Raw genomic sequence first — 25,122 nt, 5'->3', positions numbered from 1 at the left:
CTGGAAGTGGGTGAATCTAGCAGTGATTAAACATATGACTCCCCTCTGACTAAAGCAGAACAGCAACCCCAGGACTCTGTGCTCATACCCACTGACAGCCTCTCAGACTCTAAAGTCCAACCATTCAGTCCAGTGGTGGGATTCAAACATTTTTACTACTGGTTCTGTGGGCGTGGCTTGATAGGCGTGTCATGGCACGGCTTGGTGGACGTGGATTGGTGGGTGTGGCAGGGGAAGGATACTGTAAAATCTCCATTTCCTCCCCACTGCTGTGGAAGTTTGCTGCAAAATCCTCATTTCCTCCCAATCAGCTGGGACTCAGGACACAGAGAATAGATGGGGCAGTGCCAATCAGAGGTGGTATTTACCGGTTCTCTGAACTACTCAGAATCTTCACTACCAGTTGTCCAGAAGGTCAGAACCTGCTGAATACCACGTCTGATTCAGTCCCAAGCAGCCATACTTTATAGACCCAATTACAGAAGCCTGAACTTCATAGGTGAGATAGCCTGGCCAAGAAATTGGCCAGCAAGAGAATAGAATCTAATAAGTAAGATGCTTCAACTGTACATTTAGGAGGTGACTCAGACTAATTTCTTTGTTGGCCTTCTTTCCTGAGGGAAAATGGGGAGAACAATTTTTCAAGTTGAAGTTGTGAACTATGGGTTCCATTTCATGTAACTTATTTTTTGCCTAAGATTTGTTGTTTGTTTATTGGATTCCTGGTCTTGACCTATGTTAATTTTTTGGCCCCATTGTTCTAAGTTGTAGGTAATAAGATTATTTGTTTCTAAAAGTTCTGCCCGAGTTTGGCTATCTCTCAAGTGTGGCAGGCTTGCTGCCTTGTTGGCATGCAGTGAGAAATTCCAGCACAGAAAACTTGGTCTAGAATTATGATTTGACAGATCTAATTCTGTGCTGGATTGTAGCAGTAGCTCTTCTCCTCCCTACCTAAAAGGGAAAAAGGGCTAAAAGTGACTGAATTTTAGGAGGATGATAAATAAAATGAATAGTTCCTTCATAGTTGATCTTAAAATTTGGAAATGTTGATAGTTGATGCCCATCAAGTAAGTTGGAAATATACTGTATAAGGAAGGACCGATAATGGAACAAGTACTTTAAAATGGAAACGGAAATATTCAAGAATTCCAGTACAATCGATGTAGTATCAATACAAAAAATCCAATAACCCTCATTCTACTTCAATTTAAATGTATTGAATTTCTTCAGAGGCAGCTCCATTCAGAGTTTATGAACTGACTGTTACTACTGTAGGGATAAGTAAGACAGGGACCATGTTGTCCAAAAAAGGATCACATCAAAAGCCAGCTGAAAATGTCTGCATCGGTCTTCCTTACCAAAACAGGTGATCCTTGTTTAAAAAAATCACTGTTCGGGGACTGTTCAAACTTACAATAATACTGAACAGCAAGGCTAGTTAGGGCTAGTTATGGCTTGTCCTCAGAATCCTGGATGTTGCAGTGTTCCTACTATCATATGATTTGCTTTCCTGCTATCTTCCGACAAGCAAAGTCAATGGGGAAGTCAACATGTAGTACGTAGCAAGTTGTGGTCTTATTAGGTCCTTATTTAATGCATACTCTTCTTGCTCAACGAAACCTGGGACTACCAGAATTAAGTGGGTGTTGCTTAATAATGGAATGTCAAGCCCCAATTAGTGACATTGCTTAATTAGTGACCACAATAACACTTCCAAGACTATCTGAATTAGGTTGTAAATATCTAGATGACCACTGGAGGACAACAAAGAGCTAAAAGTCTTCCCATCTCCATATTCGTGTGTGTTTGGATTTTTAATCCTATTCATTTTGTCAAGCTTAATTTCCTTTTATTCACCTTCATGATGGTATTAATAATCACCTAGCCATGTGATAGTTTTGATCTAGATTTTCCTCAGGCTTCTTTTAAAAGGCCCAAAACCAAAAGAATAAGCTAATGAGCCACTAGAAGAAACCTAAAAGAGTGCTCAATAGAGTTATAGTTTATCAACTGTTTAGGATGCTACATAGTATTAGATAAATCAGGCATCTTGAGCCATGGTGACACAATAGTTAGAGCCCAGTACTGCAGGCTACTGTCTGCTGACTGCTGGCTTCCTGCAATTTGGCAACTCACCAGGCTCAAGTTTGATTTAACCTTCCATCCTTCCTAGATGGGTAAAATGAAGACCCAGATTGTTGGAGGCAATATGCTGACTCTGTAAACCACTTAGAGAGGGCTGTAAAGCACTGTGAAGCGGTATATATGGTAGGTCTAAAGTGCTATTGCTATCTTTTTGCAGATTTCCTCACAAGTAGTTCCTAAAGATTTTTCACCACCAACTTCACCTATTACAACAATTCTATCATGGTGTGTGGGTCTTTATCGCTACCACTATTAACACGATTAACAAGTATAACCAAGAAAACAGTGAAAGAGGTTCTCCCTTTGTTGAGTCACTCTTCAGTTGAATCCCTTTTCTGCCAATAAATGTCCAAAAAGAAGATGATGCAGTTTGACAAAAGTCATGAATAGACATGCTAAGGCCCCAGGGAGGGCTAGATGTGGTCACGTTAATACCCCCAAAATAATTTTAATAACCCAGAAAGATATTTTAAAAATATAAACTAACTGCCTTTAAATTAGATTGAGGTTTTTCTCCAGGGCCTATCTCCTTGTAGTTCAACTGGCATATCATTCAAAGGCCAAGTGAGAACCAAGTTGTAATTGTTTGTGACTGAACAACAAAGAGGCTATTAGTGATGATTAACATGATTTGATTTTATTGCTATTTTACGATGAGAAAAAATGTTTTGAATTCTCCAGTGAACAACGTCAAACATGCAATGTCTATGTTCCAAAGGTATTTTTTTCAAGAGACCACTGGACTTTCTGGTGTTTCTTTCTTACCAGAAAGTCCAACTGCCTCTTGAAAAAAGTACCTTTGGGACAATCATGACTGGATGACTGAGAATCTCTACAGACATTAAGCAATGTCTATGGCACAGTAAATGGAACATCCATTCTTTCTCTTTCCTTCTTCCCAAAAGCTGCAGAGCAGGGACAAATTAATTTATATCAAAGGCCTGAACAACGTTCTTGTATCATAGTTATTAGTCCCAGAGTACACGTGAGCATAGAGCTGCAAGTTGCCTCTGCTCTGTTGCTCCTCCCTTTCCTCCATCCATGAATCATGACTTTTCTGTAGAGCGAAATGAAAGGATAGGTGGACAATGTGATTAGCTTGCATAGAGAAAACAGTATAAATACATCCATGAAATTCTTTGTGTAGAGGCACAAAGCTTCCTCTTGTAGGGGTTTTCCCCCCTTCTTTTTATGCTTCTCTGTGTTACCCTCACTATTTTAATTATCAGTTTTCTTTTTTAAAAAAAACATGTTTAATTAGAAGACTTTAAATCCCTCATTAGTACATATTCTCATGCAGAACTTGAAATGGGAGTGATTATGAACTGTTCTAAAAAAACAGATTTCTCCTCTTAAAAGATTGGAATTATTGTTTATATCAATATGCATATTAGTTTATCTCAAGATGTGTTAGATTACATTCATTAATTTCACATCTGCAAGAGCCAACATTAACTATTTGTGTGAACCTAAGACTTCTGAATTTTTCAGTGCATACTATAATTCAGGGACGTGCAGTCACTAGAGGCAAGGGAGGCGGGGCCTCACCAGTCTCCTCAGGGAAAAGAAAGGATTTTAAATAATTTTCTTAAAATAATTAAAGCCAGGGTAGTTGCTACCAGATTTCAAGTCACAGTGGCTTGGTGTCTGCTCTCAGTATTAACTAGGAGGAGGCCAGAGAACTAGGGGCCTCTTTTGCATAAGGAATTTTTCACCTTTTAAGAGTTAAGCAAGGGTTAACAAGCAAAGAATTCCTTATGCAAATGAGGCACATATTCTCTCACCTCCAGTAGAGGACATTTTTAGAGGCTTTTTAGAGTTCTCTGGGAGCAACTAGCTCAGTCTGACAGAGCTCTGGCCTTTAATGAGGGCAGGGCAGGGCAGGGCAGGGCAGGGAGAAGCAGAATTGAAATCTCTCTGAAAGAGCTGGAAAAGGTGTGGGGGGGGAGGGGGGAGGAATTCAAAAAGTTTGATCGGAAGGCAGCAGGGGAAGTGGGGGGGGTATGGCAGAGGAGCTGCTTTCAAGCCTTTGGAAAATATATCCAATCCAACTTCTGTGTTTGTGTTTGAGAGTGAGTGAATGAGAGAGGGATCGAAGTTCTCTGTGTGCGTGTGTCTGTTTGAGAGAGGGGGGAGGGAGGGAGAGAGGGAGGAAGGAGGGTGAGGGAGAAGAAAAAGAATGGGAAAACTTATTTTGCAAGGGGGAAAAATGCTGTCGCTTTAAATCGGAACTGAGCATGCCTGGCTGTGGAATTCTGGGAGTTGAAGTCCACAAGTCTAAAAAGTGCCTCACCAGGGCTAAAGCTGACCGCACGTCACTGCTATAATTTATCGGTTGTTTTCTTTAGCTTTAAACTCGGGAAATGATCCAGTCAAATGACATATCTATATAGACTCCGTAGCCATGAAAGCTAAACATTGGTTATAAGACAACAAGAATTGATTTCAGGGCCAAACAAGATTTTATGTTAAATATATCAAGCATATCATGTCAAAGTTTCATTTCATTAATATCGGGGGAAAGGACTGGTAGATTTTATTGGAATTGTACTACCTGCATAGAGAAAACATCATTTCCTCCTTTTTTTTAGTCATAATGAAAATCAATCCTGCAATCATGATGACAATGAACAGGAAAAAATAGCTAAATGTTTTCTATCTATGTGCTACAATACCAGTGAAACTCCCATTTCCATATAACCATTACTTAAATTAGCAGAAAGCGATGGTTTTCCCAGTTGCAATGTACGACTGTGAAAGTTGGACCATAAGTAAGGCTGAGCACCAAAGAATTGAGGCCTTTGAACTATGGTTGTGGAGAAGACTCCTGCGAGGGTCTTGGACTGCAAGGCAATCAAACCAGTCAGTCCTAGAGGAGATCAACCCTGACTGCTCTTTAGAAAGCCAGATCCTAAGAGGAAACTTAAATACTTTGGCCACCAAATGAGAAGGAAGGAAGGACTCACTGGAGATGACTCACTAATGCTGGGAAATATTGAGGGCAAAAGAAGAAGGGGATTACATAAAATGAGGTGGCTGCAGAGGTAGGTTCCTACCGGTTTGGCCGAACTGGTAGTGGTATGGTGGCTTGGGTCAGGGGAACTGGCAGCACCCCAGGCTTTCCATGCTCTGAACCAGTTCTGGATGGATGCTGTGCACTCATGCACAGTTCAATTAAAATTGTTCTGTGCATGCTCAGAACTCAAAAACAAGATGGTGGCAACGGGGGCAACTGCATTCTAACCACTGTGCCACCAAGGCTCCTTTAAGCTACAGGAGGGCAGGTTCCAGCTACATATTAAGGGGGAGGGGAATCCTCCAACAGTAATTGATTGTGGAACCAATTATCCTGAGAAGTGGTAGTCTCCTCTTAACTGGATTTGTTTATGCAAAAACTAGATCACACTCTGCTTAAGTTGTATTCATTTGGATTCTTGCACTAAGAAGGAGGTTCCATTTAATAACCTAAATGATTCATCCCAACCCTGTGGTTCATTCCCAGATATCCAATGGTCAGGCTAATCTTACAGGAGGAAAACTTTTAATTTTTTAACATTACTACTTCTGATTGAGAAAATTGTAAAAAAGTACTAGATCTGTTTTCTCAGAACATCCTCAGAGTTCTATAAGAGGAACACTGCCCCAAGACCATTCAGAATAAAGATATTAATGATTTAACAAAAGCTTAATGTTTGTAAGTGCTGTGTAGACTGGGTAGAAGGAAACATTGATAATTTATTATAAAAGATATATATTTTAATACTATTCAGTATGTTAGCATTTCTCCTTGAATCCTGGCTGTTAGACCAGTAGTATGTAATAAGCATTCAAGCATCCCTAGGAAAGTACAAGGACAGCTGAAATTACTGAGGACTTTTTAATGGACCTTGAACATAGTTCCAAAACTTGTTCATACATTCAACACAGATAAACTAGTTTTATTCTTAATGTTAAATTACACCCACTGTTAGTTTCTTATTGTTATATTATAAATCTCATTGTGCAACTATTCCATCAATTATCTAAATCAATTAAAACATTGGTGAATCTGGGTCTTTTTACTTTTGATTTTTTTTCTTTTTACTGATTAAATTTGCTTTGAGTTTTCCATCAGTTTGTAACTTTAACCAATAAAGAAATAATGAATCCACTCAAAAATTGGTGTTCTTTACAATGTACTTAATCTTTAGACTTTTGGCATTCCATTCAGGGATTTTTTTTTTCTGATAATACTTATTTGCATTGATGTGTACGTGCAGTATACGCAGACCTTTTTTATCTAATATATATTTTGTAAGTATTTTGGGAATTCAATATTGCTTGGCAAAGTTTTGAAAACCTTAGATTTTAGCGTACACATGCATTCTGGTTCAATATCATAAATAAAATGACAAAATGTTATTTTAATAAATTCATATAAAAATAAACTTCACATCCTCAAAAAAAAAACAACCCTGCATAATGCCACAGTAAGTAACTAACATACAGGAAAAGGTAAAAGAAATAGGGAAAAAATACCTTTTTCATATATACCATATTATTCTCATTTTTGGATCAAAACCAGAATATTATTTTTCTGTTCATGATTATTACCATCTACACCTGAGTTATCAAAATCTTAAAAGTTAATTTATAAAAATCCAGTATTAAATGAAAATGTCATGAGAACAGTAGGTAGTACAAATTATATCTTAATGGCTTATGCACTGTTGTGGTGATTTGAACAACTTGTCTAATATTTTTAGCATTTCATTGAACTGAACTAGGTTTCAAATCTAACACCCCCTTAAGAGGAACAGCAGAAATTCACACCTCAACTGATGCAGTCTGTTGGAAATCAGAGCATTTTTATATAGGGTTTTTAAAAACCAAAAATATAGTCTACACATGCACAAGCAGAGAATTTGATAAAATTAATAGAGCATTCTTTGTTGTTTTATTTCTTAGGAGAGTAATTTGACTGCTAATTATATTCTTTTCTTAATTGTCAAATACCTTTAGTCAATTTAATTTAAAGTGAATAAGTATGCACTTTACAAAATGCTGCTGAAATAATACTTTGGGATCTATTCTAAATAACATTTGACTTATACTATAGAACAATGTTTCATAAACTTTTTTTCTTCTCAGGACCCCTTCTCACTTTTAACAATTATGAAGGACTCCATAAGAGCTTTTTTATGGTTTGTATTTATTTATCATATTAAAAATTAAAATTTGTGCACTTGCTGCCTCTACTGCTTCCCACAACCGTTTGATGGAATTTTAATATTGCATTATTTTTCAATGTAACTGGCAAGTAATTTTGAATTACTGAAGAGGGACCCATGTGGGGGAGGGCCCTCCACAAAAGGTCCTGGATTACACCTGGGGAATACTGTTCTGGACAATATTTTTCAAATAAGCTCACACTGGATATGTTGGAACTGGAGTGCCCTTTGAATGCTGGGGACATTCCAGGAAGTTTTTGATGAAGAACCCTATAACATTCTAATTATCAGTATAATTAAATATAACCTAAATATTATGTTTATCATGTGGAGTTACATCTATCTTGGAAACAATCCTCAGAAAAGATTCATTGGATGGATCATCTTCACTGTGGATAAAGATATTGGTGGCATACCATAAGTCTCAGTCATGGGTTCAGGACCCTTCAACATTTTAATGAAATTATTTGCTTAGGAATCAATCATGAAATGCATAAATAACAGGGAAGAGAGGACCAGGGAAGAGAGAGCAATTTTGGAGGTGTGGTTTATCAACAGCCAAATATGAAGCAACAGATTGACACTCCATCTTAAAATGCAAATGCAATCTTGGTCTACAACTGGGTACTTGAGAGACCGCCTACTGCCAATTACCTCCAATAGACCAATCAGATCCCACAGATTAGGCCTCCTCTGAATTCCATCCGCCGGCCAATGCCGACTGGCGACTACCCGGAGGAGAGCCTTCTCTGTGGCTGCTCCGACCCTCTGGAACAAGATTCGAACCCTCACCACCCTCCAGGCCTTCCGCAAAGCCCTTAAAACCTGGCTGTTCCGACAGGCCTGGGGCTAAAGAGTTTTTGCCCCCCTTCTCGAATGGTATGGTTGTTGTGTGTTTTTTAAATTTTGTATTGTTATGTCTCGTATTTTTTATTCCCTTGTCTGTACCCCCTTCCCTGATTGAATTGTGAGCCGCCAGGAGTCCCCTTCGGGGAAAAGGGCGGCATACAAATGTAATCAATCAATCAATCAATCAATCAACTATTGAAGTCTTTTCAAAGTATAGAAAGTAATTATTCCATTATGTTCTGTATTGGCCAGATCTGGCTTAGAAACAAAATTTAGTTCTAGACATAATGTTTTAAGAGAAATTAACAGAAAAAAATCAGATACAAAGGAAAGTGATGTGGATAATCAGAAGATTAGGAACTAAGATCTGATGGGAAAAGATTGATGGAAATAGCCTTAAGAAATAAAACTTAGAGCACATTGAAGCAGTTGTCAAGTACTTGAAGGGATGTCACATAGAAACAGGTCAAAATCTCTTCTTTCATATCCTAGAGAAGCATTATAGTATACTTCTCCCTAAAAAAAAAAAAATCTCATAACAATAAGAGCAGATCAACAGCAAAAACAACAGACCCATTTTGCTGAATTTGTTCTAATAAAGATTAGATTTTTGGGGATGCTTCAATTTGTATTCCTGAACAGGAGTAGGATGTTGGAGTCAATAGTTTAAATGCCAGTTCTGTGATTCTATCAGTTGTCCAAACTAGCGAAAAGTGATTTGCCTATTAATGTCCCATTTTTTCTTACGGATAGCTCAGGGTTGTCTCATGTTACTGTCACAGGGAATCATCCTACAATCCATAGATACTCATTTAGAAGGGTAACTTTGTAGTGAATAATATATGCATGACCTTTCAACATTAACCCACTATCATAATGAATCAAGAAGTTAAAAATAAGTTTTATTTTCATTTTTATGTAATGCTAATAAAGATGTTTGCATAGACCTTAGTTCACTAGTCCGTGAATATGTCATACCTCCAAGGGGTGGAAAATGCTATTATAGTTGACAATATAGTGCTTATCTATAGCATCACCCAATTTTACCTCCTAATTCATGTAAAACTAACCAATCTAATCTTAGCATTGTGCTAATATACAGAAACCAAAGAAATTTTTCACTTTGCATGCTAATTCTTCATCATCAATTTTCTTAAAATGTTTTGAGGAGATGGCTGGTTGTTTGGGGATAGAAGGAGTATCTTTCATAAGAACGATCACCTTCAATAACAGAAACAAAGCAGAAAATTGAACAGAAAATCCAGCTACTTTTATTGCTCATAGGCATTATTCATTTCCCTGACACATTATGTTTTTAATTAAAATTGCACATGAATTAATTAAAATGTTCATTCAGCCACTTTTCTCCCCTTATGAATGCTTTGTTACCCTCCCTGTATTTGAGTAAAACACATTTTAACAAACGGCTGCCTTTATCAGCCTAGACTTCAGCTGACAGACTGTCATGTTCTCTACACCTTTATCTTTACATATTCTTTGTTTTTTTCCCCCAAATATGGATCCCTCTGTATAATTTTTATTCTTCTGCCACCAGCACCCTCCACTGGTTATCCAAGCTAAGAGTTTATTAAATAGACATTGTCAGCAACTGACAAAACTGCTTCACAAGAGGAAAGGCAAATAGATTGATTATATTTCTCAATTCATATCTTGAAAGGCATGTGATGGTACATCAAGGTGTAGATTAACTTTCTTTCTTTCGGAGCGAAAGAAAGGGTGTCTGGAGGGTCGAAGAGGTACATTGGGTCTCTATTTTGGGGGGTATTCTTGACAAGAGGAATGGCTGTGTTTATTGTTTAATGTTATATGGCCCCAGTTATGCACAGTATATATGTGACTGTACCAAAATGAAAATGGAAAATAAAAACACATTTACAGAAAAAAAAAGGTGTAGATTAACTTGTAGATAACCTGTAAAGGTTAGTATCCAATCTTCTGCTAAGCAGTAGGAATCTGCAGAGCTTTGAAGGATTGCCTTGATTCAATTATATTTCAATTCAAGCTTCAGTTCAACAGTAAAAGAGACTGGAAAAATCAGATTCCCTTTGAATGCTGCCCTGGTTCGAACTGGGCTCCCCTTGAAGTCTGCTACTTCCACCAGATCAGGATCATTTACTTCCATTCAACACCTGGGAAATAGTCAATCAATTTTACAGATCCAGCTAAAGATGGCACCTCATGACAAAGCAGAGCCATTTTCAATAGGGCCATCAAATTGACACGATCATTATATTGTTGAAGTAGGTATGAGACTGTTAATAGGCAATTACAGATATCATCCACTTTTCAATAATGTTTGAAAAATCATTTTAAATTCTTGGCAACTATTTATTATAATATTTGTAACTACCAACTCCATGCGGATTCTTGGTATTTCATAAATCATTCATCAGTTGGATATAAAGGCAAATAGGTGCTTTGAAGTGCAGGAGTCTGCAACTCCTTAAAGTAGCTGTGTCTTTTCCTAGCTGCCCTTAGCATTTATAAGGGAACTTCAAAACTAAATTCATTGTTAAGAGGTTTTAGATAGATGTTAAATGAAAGACCAGACACACTTCAAAAACTCTTTTACCCTTTAAATATAAAGTGAAACACAGCAATACCATCTAATATGCTTATTCTATATCTGTCCATGACCTATAAGTGACAGGCAAAGGGAAATAATATGTATGAAACATTTCTAAATCCTAGTACAGTTTATAAAGATTGTAAAGCAATATGTCTGAAAAACAATAAGTTAAACATCAGTCTTGTTGATGTCATTGTAAAAGCTAAACTGCACACAATATAATGAAGCAGTCCTTGATCCTATATGAAATATCCTTATAACATGGTCAAATTTCAAATTGGATTATATTTGAAAATGAGCAAAGGTTTCTTTACTTCTTACATGTTTTACAGTTGTTATACATAGCAACATATATTTTAACCTTTTCAAAGTCTAACCCGGGGTGGCAAACTCAATTTCATTGACGGCAACATCAGGGTTGTGTTTGACCTCTGGAGACCTGGGAAACATGGCCACGGTGGGCATGGATATCTTGACATCACTGGGGTCAGGGGCATCTATGGTGGCCCAAGTGCTCTGCCATAAAAAATGGGCACATAAACTCTGTTTTTGGTCACAACAGCCTCCTGCTGCCCTCTGCCTCCGTAAATGGAGTGGGGGGGGCTGCAGCTCTCCTGAGCTCCATTTTCACTGACAGAGGCATCATGGGGCAGTCCTTCATTTTTTTTACGGCAGCCCTGTGGGCCAGATCAAGCCTGCGAGCCTTGAGTCTAACCAGTGGATTTATCTGCAGAATTAATGAAGATATTTATACGACAGCTATAGTAGTATATTCCTGAATGGGCATTACAATACCCATTTGCTGAGAGCAATCATCTGTAGGGGCTTTAAAATAGATAGGGGAAAACAGCTGAATTAGTAAGAACAATATTTTGTATTCAAGTTTGCCATATATATATATATATACGATTACATTTTTATGTCCTATTTACTAACTGATGGACTGTTGACCAACTTAGTGATAGAAATATATTCAATGTCAGGATGTAATAAAACCCATAAGTTAACAAATTCTCTGTTGTATTTTCCAATAATAGAGGAAATAACAACTTGAATTAACGGAGCAAAGAGGAATCAGAAATAATTTTCACAATGAAAGTGCTTCTATTATTTGTATAATTAGAAATGTTCAAGGTTGAAATATTCCAACCATGAAACACCCAATTCAGTTACCATTTTAAAGTCTACTATCCTTGAAATAAACAGCCACTCTTCAAAATGCATTTTGGAAATCTAGGTAATGAAGACAGATTATATGGAGACATCTATGAAAAATTTAGTCCTTTGCCACAGTCTTACAGCTTCCCCACTAATTCAGTTAAGTCAGTTTAAATTAATATAAGTCAAGGCTGTTAAAATCCAAACACTTTGCCTCAAATTTTCTCATATTATTTAACTAAAGCAGAACTATTTTATTTGTGCCTGTTCATAATCAGTGTAAATAGGTGTGTGTGTGTGTGTGTGTGTGTGTGTGTGTGTGTGTGTGTTATATGCTGGTCTTGTTATATTTGGGTCTTTTCCCATGTAAATTGAGATTGTCTTGGCAACGTTTCAGAGAAGTCTCACTCGCCATCTTCAGGCTGGGTTTTGGCTTAAAGCGTGGCCGGAGCTGCCGTCTTTCTGTAAATCTTGGTGGGGTGTGTGTGGAGTGCTGGCGTTGTTTCAGTAAGTGGAATGATTGATTGTGTGGTTGTATCATGATTGGTAGATTGCTGCTTCCATCTAGAAAACCAAGGAATTTACGAAATACCATGCAAAATCTGCCCTGCAACATACGTAGGACAAATGAACAGGAGAATAAATGCACGCATCGCAGAACACAAAACGCAGTTAGAAAAAAAGAAAAAAACTTCTCCCCTTTTCCAGCACCTTAAAGCAACAGGACATGAAATTGATTTTGAAGGAACCAGGTTAATCTCCAAAACTGAACACTTCAACAAGACAATAATTATGGAAACCATAGAAATAGAGAAACACTCCCACAACATGAATAAACGTGACAGTGGGTACGGTTCGTTTGTTGACTAGGGCTGGTTTCCAAATGTCTGGTAGGCAGAAGGTATCATCACATTTATTCATGTTGTGGAGGTGTTTCTCTATTTCGATGGCTTCCATAATTATTCTCTTGTTGAAGTGTTCTGTTTTGGAGATTAATTTGGTTCCTTCAAAATTAATTTCATGTCCTGTAGCTTTAAGGTGCTGGAAAAGGGAGGACGTTTTTTTCTTTTTTTCTGACTGCGTTCTTGTGTTCTGCGATGCGTGCATTTATTCTCCTAGTTAGTTTGTCCAATGTATGTTGCAGGGCAGATTTTGCATGATATTTCATATTTGGTTTTCTAGCTTGATCTTGTATTTGGGGTTTCTTAAGATGTTGCCTATTTTTTGGTCGGTGCTTAAGGCTGTGTTGATATTGTGCTTGTGGAGAATTTTGCTGATTTTATCTGTGGAGGGCAATGCTGTTGTCCTGTTCTGTGCCTCGGTTCTTGGGGGGGGGTGTCTCCCTTTGGATTAGGTTGGTAATTGTTTTTCTTTGGAATCCATTGGAGATTAATACGTTTGTGAGAGTGTGTAATTCAGTTTTCAGGTGGTCTTTGTTGGCTAGGCGTTTGGTTCTGGAGATGACGTCTTGACTACAAAATTGATCTGTGCAGGGTGGTGATGGGATTGTGCATTTAAGTAGCGGTTGGGGTGTGTTTTTTCCAGTAGGTGGTGTGTCCTAGGGAACCATTGGTTTTTTGTTTTTTTTTTGTAGATTAGGACATCCAAGAAGGGAAGTTGGTTGTTTGCTTCTATTTCCATGGTGAATTGTATTTTGGGGTGTAGGCGGTTGAGATTTATGAGGAAGCTGTCCAGTTTTTCTTTCCCGTGTGGCCAAATCATGAAAGTTTCATCATCATATCTAAGCCAGAGTTTGTGTTCGTGTTCAGATTTATATAAGGCATTAGTTTCAAAATGTTACATGTAGAAGTTTGCAATGATGGGTGAGAGGGGTGATCCCATGGGAGCTCCTTCTATCTGTTCGTATCTTTGTCCATTATGGATGAAGTATGTGTTGGTTAGGCAGTTGTTGGTCAGGTCCAGGATGTGTTTAGGGGGGGTTGTGTTTGTTCTGGATAAGTCTTCTTTATAGGAACTTGGGTGAAGAGGAATATGACATCGAAGCTCACAAGTAGGTCACTGGGTTCTTTATTGTTTCTATGAAGTGGACTGAGTTTTGTACGTGTGAGGTGATGGATTCTGTGTAGGGTTGAAGTTGTTTGGCGAGGAATTTGGCAAGATTCTGTAGAGGTGAGCCTATGGAGCTGACTATGGGTCTGAGTGGTGTTTCTTCTTTGTATATCTTGGGGAGGCCATAGAGTTTGGGGCATCTGGATGATTTCTCTCTAGGGATGATTCTTTGCTGTATCTCTTCACTGATGGGATAAGCTTTTATTTTGGATTTGGTGGTTTTTTCCAGTTGGTGGTAGGATCTGTGTTTAGAGGTTTGTAAGTGGGAAGCCATCGAAATAGAGAAACACCCCCACAACATGAATAAACGTGATGATACCTCCCACCTACCAGACATCTGGAAACCAGCCCTAGTCAACAAATGAACTCCACCCACCATCCAGGTTGTTACAACACAAAAGAACAACAGACACACAGCCAGCACTTCAGCCACACAGGAAAATATGAAACAGCCGACCAATCTACAAACATCAACTCCATCTACCAATCAGGATGTAACTACAGAGCCAATCAACCCATTTACACCAACAAAGCCAGCACTTCACCCCCACCAAGATTTATAGAAAGACGACAGCTCTGACCACGCCTTACCCGCACAAGCACAAAGCCGAAAACATCAGCCTGAAGATGGCGAGTGGGACCTCACCGAAACGTTGCCAAGACAATCTCAATCTTACATGGGAAAATATCTCAATCACCTGGAGTAGCAATGTCATTTATACTCTCCTAAACTATTCTAATTTCTATACATAAAAAATAAAATAAAATGGAAACTTACTTATGAATAAATGCATCCTTAAAAGAACAGGCATTTCTGCAACTTAACATTTTCATGCTAGCTTTCTTAAGGAGTGCAGTACCTCCCTACTTTGTTAAGCATAGTCATCCAGAATTTGTAAACATGATATAGTTTGAGCAGATATACATTTAGCACAAAAGTTCTTAACTAAAATTTAAACTGTTTAATAAGGCTTTATGCCCAGGTGGATTGTTGTTTCATAAAAAATATGTGGGATTATTCAATAAAGGACCAAACTGTGCACTTTTATAGATGCAGAAATTTAATAGTTTGAACTGTTAGGAATCATTTCCATGTCAGTAATTTATAATGCTATCCTGACATAATTATGACAATATAAAGTGTATCTTCTTCATTAGTGATATATCACCATAATAATAGCTGGACAATGCAATTAACTGCAATTAATAATTTTTATTTTATTTTATTGCTTTTCCGGAGTGGGGTCTCTCACAGCAACTTACCTACAGTATGATTGAAGCAGCTTATATTAATTTACAATGGAAGATTATCAAAAATTTTAATCACTGAAATCATCAAACTAAACAATCAAAACCCATCTGGTCATGAAACCTATTGAAGATCATGTTTCCTAATCCCACCAAGAAAGGCTGAGTACCGGACAAACTCTTCAACCTCTGATCATTTAGGATTTGACTTCATTTTTTGAAGTAAATCCTGATTAAACTCTAATTTTTAAAAATCAACAGCTAAATTCATAAAAAGCTAGAAAAAGTTTTAAGCTACAGCTTGTTCTTTTGCTTTTCCTGAAAAACAAAAGCACACATATTTTTGAAAAGTCTAACTGAAAATACAAATGCACACCTCTCTCATTCACTCACTAGTTCACGTTCTACAACTCTTCAACAACAATTTAAAAAAATGAATAAAGCAACTTACTCCATTTTGAGCTTGACCAAAAATAAAAGCTAGCATTTTTTAAATAATTCCTATGTGTTAACTACAAGTCTGCACAGACAGACCCTCATAATGATTGCAGGCATGCCCAAAACACGCCCTGCAAAAGGAGCTTATTAAATGTCTGGACATGTCCCCATGCAGGGCCTGGATTGTGGGAATGTATCTGCGTTCAGTCACAGACCTGAAGCACATCCATATGGGTGTGCACTAAGGGTATCTTGCAAAAGATGTTTAGTTACATGTCAATGCATGGCCTGATTAATCTAGGCATATGTAGAGAGCATGTTGGCAAGGCAGTGGTGGGTTTCCATTTTTTTTTATTATCGGTTCACTTGTGCACTCACACCAGTGGTGGGTTTCAATTTTTTTTAGAACCTATTCTGTAGATGTGGCCTGCTTTGTGGGAGTGGCTTGCTGGTCATGTGACCGGGTGGGAGTGGCTTGCCAGCCATGTGACTGGGTGAGCGTGGCCAACTTGTAAAATGTGGTGGAAGTCACTTTAACAACACTCTTGCTTAGCAACCAAAATGTTGGCTCAGAAACTGGCATTTGAAGCATGCAAGTCTTAAAGCTGTCAAGTTACAATATCCTTGCACTCCCAGCCTTTTAGAAAAAAAAAACCCAGGAGTATTCAAACTTGAAAGCTTTAAGACTTGTGGACTTCAACTCCCAGAATTCCTCCTCTCTCTCCATCTTGATAACGGGCGGATGGGCGGGGGGAGGGAGCTGGAACCAGTTCTAAACGGCACTGTAGATTTGTGGAACCTCTTCTATAGAAGAGGTGAGAACTGGCAGGAACCCATCCCTGACTCACACGTGCGCTCGTGTGCACAAGACACTTCTGCGCATGCACAGAAGCATCCAGGTGAGTGGATGAAGCCTCCCACCGCCGCCACTACCAGTTCACCCGATCTGGCCTGAACCGGGAGCAACCCACCTCTGATGCAAGGTATACATATCGTATTTCACTTAGCAAAGGGGGCATTGGTTACATGTCCTGTATATTTGTATGTTTTTATCCAGAGATGTTATGTAAGAAAGCAAAAAATGGGAGACAGAGGATTTCCTGAGGCTTACTGCAGCAATACAAGTTCCACAGAGAAATCTATGTCAGAAGGCATAAGTTCATTAAAAAAAAGCTCCATGCAACAATCAGAGAGCCCAAACTCAACAGACACACAAACTCTGGTGGAGGTATACTTGGAACAGATACAGACATAGAAGAGAATTATCTGGAATTACAGTGCAGTGAAATACTAGCACACTATAGATGTGTAAATCTTAATGTATCTGTTCATTCGCCCATGCCATAGGTGTCATTCATAATGAGATACAGAATCTCTTCAAGAGACATTGATGCAAGCCATTTTGTACAGGGTGGATGCAAATAGATTGAATCACATTCTCTTTTCTGTTAGGAATCATTGAGTGATTTAAATACTGATGAGTTCCTGGACCATGTTGAAAGCATGTTACTGAAATGTGTTGTAGAACGGTGATTTACAGTTTGTGGTCAGCATTGTTCTACAGGACAGTCTTAGGAAGATAGGCAACATGCTGTTCAGCCAAATCCTAAGGAAAAAAGTAGATATTGTGAGACAGATTTCAGTGTCATGAATGATGTATCTGTATCTATTAGATATTAGGTTATTTGCAAAATAAAAGAATTGTTATTACAGGCAGAGATTATAACTGGAGACTATTTCAACAGAAAAATGGTTTACCTGTCTTTGAAAAAAAATACCCATATTTGAAGAACAGTATGATACAATCATCAGAGTTTTGTTTTATAAGCAAAGGTTTGGGTGTTTTCTTCACAAGTAGGCCTAAATAGGTAAAATTGTTGGTTTTATTGTTCAGGACAAAAGCATCAAGGAATTAATGGGAAAATGTAACTTCCAATAATTTTGTCACCCACTCTATTGTCATAAATTCATCCACAGCTGCTGTATCACTGTTGGATGTTTCTGAAGTAAGAGTGCTTCAGTGTATCATGAAATGGATACGGATTGGACAAAATGTGGTAAGTGCACATTCTTTTGTCATTCTAAATCCTACCACCAAAATCATACTCCACTGGCAAAGAAGAGAAAAGAATATTAGGATAAGGAATTTGTAGTTTTTCCTTCAGCCCCCCCCCCCCTAAAAGTAAAATAAGGTGTAGTCAGTGCTTTATAAAACTTGAAAGCATGGAAAACAGTTTATATTTTCTGAATAAGTTTCAACTATATATGTATGTTTATCATGAACAATGATAAACAACTTTTCATTGTTTATGATTTTGAACATTGTCAAGTAACATGTCAAATTATGCCCATGCTATGATACCGATCAGCTGTGTGACAATCAGCTGTGCTGCACGATTTATATTTGCTAGAAAGCAGGAAATCCTGCTTTGCATACTCAGAAAGGGTTTTTTAACCCTCCTTTTTCAGCAGTAGCGCCTGTGGTGTGCATGCCCATGTGGTATGCATGTGTGCGAAGCAAACCTGTAGCAAAGTGAACTGGTAGCAGACTTCAGAGTATTTCACCCCTGGTTAAGATGCTGGGCTTGTTGGCTGGGCTTGTTGGCTTGCCAGCAATGTTCCCTCTAATTTTTTTTCAGTGTGAGCGGAAAAGTACAGTGTTTGAGCTGCACAGTTTCATGCCTGAGCACCTAAGAGAGCAACAGTTTGAACTGCTGTCACGTCTGCTGGACATTTGCGCAACATTCCAAGCGTCAAGCGCCGATTGCGAGCGAGGTTTCAGCCTGATGAATGCCAGGCATGAAAAGTGCCACTCAAACACTATTCTTTTCTGCTCACCCTGAAAAAAAAGGCTCTCTGCTCAGCTTTTAGATTGTTAGACTGGCTAGAGAGAGACATGGCACCAACAGCCTGGGTCCTGGCATTTTGCAGGCAACCTGTCCTCTCACATTCCTTTGGAATGCAACCCATCACATTTAAATTAGATTTTGCCAATTCTGCTATTAAAAGATAATCCTATTATTCTAAAATATGACTAACTCGATATTAAAAATGTAAATATTTAATGCTGATAAATAATAGCAGTAATTGTTATTTAGTATGATTAAAATCAGTATTGATATATCAATATAATATCTATCAAAATTGACAATAAACACTAAAATAACAATACAAATATATAATGTGGAATATAAATGTAATAAATATAATATATAAATGCAACATAAATGTAATAAAATAATTTATCATGAAACTCTCCCCCTTTAAAGTAGTAAGATCAATTAAATAGTCTAGCAAGTTTGGACAATATGCTATACGTTATGTTACTTAAGAATATATATACCTCAGAATCAGATACAACATCCACATCATTTCCAACTGAGTCAATAAAATCATATGCCATGCCAAAACTATTTTAAATAAAGATATGAAATTAATCAAGTATTGCATTTATTTTTCAAAATGAATGTACAATTTTTTTTATTATTTAAGTTTTGTACCCTATCTTTTCTAACTAATGTTAACTTTAAAAAGATGTTACATCAGACTACAATACAAGTAATTAAATGAAGACTAAAATAAGTGTTTTGGCATATTGAGCTTTTTATATTTCTTTCTTATATTACTTCCTTAGTTGAGAACTTGCTCCTCAGCTTACTTTCGCATTAACTGTTTGTTGCTTTTATGGTTTATTCATTCACTGCTCCATCTTCCGTTTTTTTCACAGGGGGCAGGGCTTCCTTCCTTCCCTCCCTCCACTCCTTTGTCCACCAATTTTGATCCAATTCTCTCACACACAAACACACACACACACACACACACACACACGTTCTTTGGGGGGGTGAATTACTCCACCTCACTGTGCAAAGTCGGCTCAGCATGTGTTCGGCCCCCGCTTACACCGAATCAAATCTGCAGCCGGCGGGACCAGGGGGTTGCATTTCAAAGCCGCCAGTCCTCTTGCTTCTTCTCCTTCACCGGCAAAGCTCCCGCTGGCGCCCCCACCCATGGCAGTGGCGGTGGTGCCTCCCCCTCCGCTCGGAGCACCTCAGCTGGGCTCTGGGTTACCCCTGCCGCCTCCGCCGCTTTCCTACTAGCTCCCGCAGCCTCAAAAGCACGGCAGAGGAGGAAGGGGGAGGGATAACGCGGGGGTCAGCTCAGGTGCTCCACGTGGAGGGGGAGGCAGCACTGCCATGGGCGGCTCATCAAAACAAGTCTGGGGAGGTCCTTTGCGGGCGGCCAGTTCTAGCCGCCTGCAAAGGACTTCCCCACGTTTGCTTTGGTAGAAATCTCTGTGCGGCAGTTAGAAACTGCTGCGCGGGGGTTTCTTTCCACGTGCGCGGCCGCGCAGCCGCGCACCTTAGAGGGAACAGTGCTTGCCAGTAACCCAGGTTCAAGATCAGAGCACCACTCACAGGTGAGCACCTTTTCTAGCCCTAGCTTCTGCCAAGTTAGTAGTTTGAAAGCATGCAAATGTGAGTAGATAAATAGGTATCACTTTGGTGGGAAGGTAACAGAGCTCTGTGAGGTCATTCTGGCCAAATGACTGCAGAAATGTCTTTGGTGAGCGCTGGAATGGAGATGAGCACTGCCTCCTACAGTCGGCAACGACTAACGGAGTAAAATCCAAATGGACTTTGTTATCTTTTTTTAATAGATTCATTGTTTCTAGATCGCACCTGTTAAAAGTGTGTAATTGAAACTTTTACAAAAAAAAATCACCATTTATTGCTTTATATACCCAGATATTTCTATTACAGTTACCTGTAGACCTATATTAATATAGATTTACATTAATAAAGCTATACAAACTTTATTTGTGTCCATTTGAATTGAACTTGGACAGTTAATGGAGACATACTGTAAGTGCAGAGTTTACACACCAAGCTTTAGAGTCTTTGCAGTTTTTATTTGGGGCCAATGGTAACATACCATGAAATCTATCAGAATAAAAAATGGAAACATGATCATTTCAATTATCATATATTGTATAACACACAACCTCTTAAAAAAAATTGCTTTTCCACCCAGAAACACTTATTCCATTTCCCTACTTTGAATAGAATAGAATAGAATAGAGTAGAGTAGAGTAGAGTAGAGTAGAGTAGAGTAGAGTAGAGTAGAGTAGAGTAGAGTAGAATAGAATAGAATAGAATAGAATTCTTTATCGGCGAAGTGTGATTGGAAACACAAGGAATTTGTTGCATTTGTTCTCAGTGTATGTAAAAAAAGACATTCATCAAGAATCATAAGTTGCAACACTTTGTGATAGTCATAGGATACTAAATAAGCAATCAAATCATACTAGAAAACTAAATAAAAGAATATAAATTGTAAAGATACAAGCAACAAGGTTATAGTAATAACTGTGAGGAGATAGGTAATAGGAAGGATGAGAAGAATAATAGTAATACAGTTTTAGTAAATAGTTTGACAGTTTTGTTGGAATTAGTTGTTTAGCAGAGTGATGCCATGGGGAGAGGGGGAAGTGTCCTTGTGTTTAGTTGTTCTGGTATGCAATCTTTATAGTGTTGAAACAATTTATGTGTGGGGTCTGTAAATATTTTCACGGCCCTCTTTTTAACTCGTGCAATATACGGATCTGCAATCGAAGGCAGGTTGGTAGCAATTGTTTTTTTATGCAGTTCTTATTATCCATTGTGTCTGTCTTGTTTGGGTTGCAGAGCCAAACCAGACAGTTATAGTTGTGCAGATGACAGACTCAATAATTCTTCTCTAGAGGAAGAGACACAGACAGACAGACAGACAGACAGACAGACAGACAGACAGACAGACAGACAGACAGAGGGATAACCAGCATCAATAGCTTAATTTCAAAGCCCAAACCAAGAAATGAGTGAAAGTTATCTGAGTCAATTTTATATCCTAACAAAATATAAAATAGCATTTAAACTTAAACTTATTTAAACTCATGTCAGGCATTTAGATCCCATTCCAATGTGTGAGACATAGGGTGAGAACTTTCAAGTTCTTTTTCTTTAGCACTTGTTTCAAAATGATTACAGTAAAAAAAAAACCCTTCACTAGAAATCAAAGGAAAGAGACTTTGCCGCATTTTTAACTGTTGCATATGCTCAATAGGACATAAAGTCACTTTCTTTCTCCTGTAGAAATTTCAACACTCAGTTCATTGAACTTACCAAACATTACAACAACATTTGAGGCAAAAGCCAAGCAGTTCTCTGAAATGAGTCCTGAGTTACACAGACATTTTTCGAAGGCCTTGCAATTTCTCAGAATCTGTACTGTTATGTATTGAATATACAAGTTGTGTTATAAGCCCTGCTATAGTGAAGCTAATCTTTAGATGACCCTAACTTAAGGTGACCAGATTTTCAGATTGGTAAAGAGGGACACCATTGACCGGGGGGGGGGGGGTCTTGATTAAAAATTTTATATTTTGTCAAAAGGTCACACAAGGCGATTATATGACACCAGGACACTGAAAGCATCATAAATATGAATCTGTTGCCAAATATCAAAATTTTGATCACGTGACCATGAGGATGCTTCAACGGTCGCTAAGTGTGAAAAATGGTCGCTAAGTGTGAAAAATGGTCATCAGTCACTTTTTTCAATGCCATTGTAACTTTGGTCACTAAATGAACTGTTTGAAAGCTAAAGCTAGCTTGCATTATGCTAGCTTACATTTTCAAGAGAGAGAAGCTAAACTCCTTATTAGAATTGAAATAAAAATGAGTAGAGTAGAGTAGAATAGTTTATTACCCAAGTGTGATTGGACACACAAGGAATTTGTCTTCAGTGTACATAAATAAAATAAAATACAATACATTCATCAAGAATCATAAGCTACAACACAGTGATAGTCTCTCTCTCTCTCTCACACACACACACACACAGACACACACACACACACACATACACAAACACACACACACACACACAATACACAAACACGCCTCCTCTGGATTCAATGGGGTTTAGGAAATCCCCCCACCTCACAGACTCCCTCTTTCTTTCTCTCTTCCCTCCTCTGGATTCAATGGGATTTTTAGAAAATCCCCACTCCTGTGCACACACTCCCTTTCTTTCTTTCTTTCTCTCTTCCCTCCTATGGATTCAATGGGGTTTAGGAAATCCCCCCAAATCCTTTCTTTCTCTCTTCCCTCCTCTGGATTCAATGGGACTTTTAGAAAATCCCCACTCCTGTGCACACACTCCCTTTCTTTCTTTCTCTCTTCCCTCCTATGGATTCAATGGGACTTTTAGAAAATCCCCACTCCTGTGCACACATTCCCTCTTTCTTTCTCTCTTCCCTCCTCTGGATTCAATGGGGTTTAGGAAATCCCCCACCCTCACACATTCCCTCTTTCTTTCTCTCTTCCCTCCTATGGATTCAATGGGGTTTAGGAAATCCCCCCACCTCCTTTCTTTCTCTCTTCCCTCCTCTGGATTCAATGGGACTTTTAGAAAATCCCCACTCCTGTGCACACACTCCCTTTCTTTCTTTCTCTCTTCCCTCCTATGGATTCAATGGGACTTTTAGAAAATCCCCACTCCTGTGCACACACTCCCTTTCTTTCTTTCTCTCTTCCCTCCTCTGGATTCAATGGGGTTTAGGAAATCCCCCACCCTCACACATTCCCTCTTTCTTTCTCTCTTCCCTCCTCTGGATTCAATGGGGTTTAGGAAATCCCCCCAAATCCTTTCTTTCTCTCTTCCCTCCTCTGGATTCAATGGGACTTTTAGAAAATCCCCACTCCTGTGCACACACTCCCTCTTTCTTTCTCTCTTCCCTCCTCTGGATTCAATGGGACTTTTAGAAAATCCCCACTCCTGTGCACACACTCCCTTTCTTTCTTTCTCTCTTCCCTCCTCTGGATTCAATGGGACTTTTAGAAAATCCCTACTCCTGTGCACACAGTCCCCCTTTCTCTCTCTCTCTCTGTCCCTCCCTCCCTCTCCCTCTCTCTTTCCTTAAATTCTGAAGCCTGAAGAGGGAAGGGGGCTTGAAAATAGTAAAGATCCTCAAGGATAAATTCTTCTGCTTTTGATTTGCATTACTACAGCACATTTCTACTAAGCTCCTGTAAATCTATGCTTTTGATACACATACTGCTGCATAGCATTCACTAAAGGATTCTATGTGTTATCATTTTTCCTAGCTGGGTCTTTGGTCCAATAAGTAAAAGAATTTGCAAGCATGTAGGTATGACATATGGTGAGCTCATGTAACTTGAGGCTGCCATTTGTTCCTCTGAAGCCATAGCCATTTCTTCCTCTGAAATCTCTTCTCTTCAAATCAAAGTCCTTTAAACATTATGCCAAGCAAATTGGGGTTCTTCAATTCAGATCCTGTTTCAATCATGATAATTGGCAAAAAAAAATTTACTACAACGTGCTCTGCATATTTCATTATCTGGAACGTCATTGGAGGGATCAGGATGGGTCTTCAGCATTTTAAAAACAGGGATGCTGGAGCTAAAAACCTCAGTGTAAAATACTTAGAGCTGGAGAGAAAGAGTTGGAGAGACCCGTGCTGTTTGTGAGCTTGGAAAGCGGGGGATTATGCCGTCTTGGCCAGCCGATCCCCACCCCCACCTCCATCCCTGTGCCTCAAACCCTGTTCCTCCCCTCCACTCCAAAACTCCTCGGGGCAGAAGGAGGGGTGGAGGTAGAAGCGTTCAGTTTTAAAAAAAAGACTGGGGACAAAAAGAATTGAATTGAAAACAGTAACGAGAGTGACAAAAATCAGAGTATCAAAAAAACCCCCAACCCAACGCTTTTTTTGTGCTTTTTTGCGCTTTGCTCCAGGATCCAGATGAGGTAGGCTACGGCCATTCCCAAAATTTTTCCCCTCTCCCTCTTTCTCTCTCTTTCCCCCCCACAAAAAGCAGGATGTAATAGAGCTGTTTCGAGTCCCGATCATTCGGGATCCATTCAGAATCCTCTCGCCACCAAACTCTTAAAAGCTTTATCAACTCTACAACAAACCCCTTTTTCTCCCCTCTTCTCCCCTCCTTTTCTTCTCTTTTTTTCCTTTCTTTCCTTTTCCTTACTTTCCTTTTCTTTCTCCCGCAGACACACGCCCCAAATTTTTGCTGATTCTTAACCGCCATTGGGGGGAATGGAAAAAGTGGAAAAGGCAATATTCTATCCTATCTGGAATAACACGGGGGATTCTCAGTCATCCTGGAGCTCCCTGGACATCGCAGCAGCCCCAAGTGCGTGGGATTTCAGCGTTTTTCGCATCGGGGCGTGTTGCAAGAAGAGGGAGTGAGCTTAACATCTCAGCTTTTCTGCCCAGCACTGGCAGAGAGGGTGGCTCCCCCCCTACTCAGAGCACCTGAGCTGGGCACCGCGTTACCCCTGCCCTGCCTACTCAGACCAGCTGAGCCTCCCTGGACATCGCAGCAGCCCCAAGTGCGCGGG

At 39.0% G+C, this 25,122-nt stretch overlaps 2 long non-coding RNA genes across 4 annotated transcripts in view; both read left to right on the top strand.

Moving 5' to 3' along the window:
* LOC106540922 (uncharacterized) overlaps nucleotides 1–17,724 on the top strand; it is a 38,091-nt gene extending 20,367 nt beyond the window's left edge. For 2 of the 3 annotated variants that reach the window (XR_001312926.2, XR_015695631.1), the window contains exon 5: nucleotides 17,686–17,724. This is a non-coding gene — a long non-coding RNA (uncharacterized LOC106540922). Of the gene's footprint in view, nucleotides 1–7,275; nucleotides 10,575–17,685 lie in introns of those variants that run through there. The other variant, XR_015695630.1, reaches the window with a different exon arrangement.
* Nucleotides 17,725–17,727: 3 nt separating this feature from the next.
* The window catches only part of LOC148049178 (uncharacterized), a 50,548-nt gene continuing 43,153 nt past the window's right edge, over nucleotides 17,728–25,122 (top strand). Inside the window, exon 1 of the long non-coding RNA XR_015695629.1 lies at nucleotides 17,728–17,765. This is a non-coding gene — a long non-coding RNA (uncharacterized LOC148049178). The remainder of the gene's footprint in view (nucleotides 17,766–25,122) is intronic.

This window comes from Thamnophis sirtalis, unplaced genomic scaffold (genome assembly GCF_051295495.1).
Source record: "Thamnophis sirtalis isolate CommonGarterSnake01/CBP01778 unplaced genomic scaffold, rThaSir2_p1.2 scaffold_2, whole genome shotgun sequence".
NCBI lineage: Eukaryota > Metazoa > Chordata > Lepidosauria > Squamata > Natricidae > Thamnophis > Thamnophis sirtalis.
Note: the sequence above shows the minus strand (reverse complement) of the source record. Positions and strands in the feature narration are given on the sequence as shown.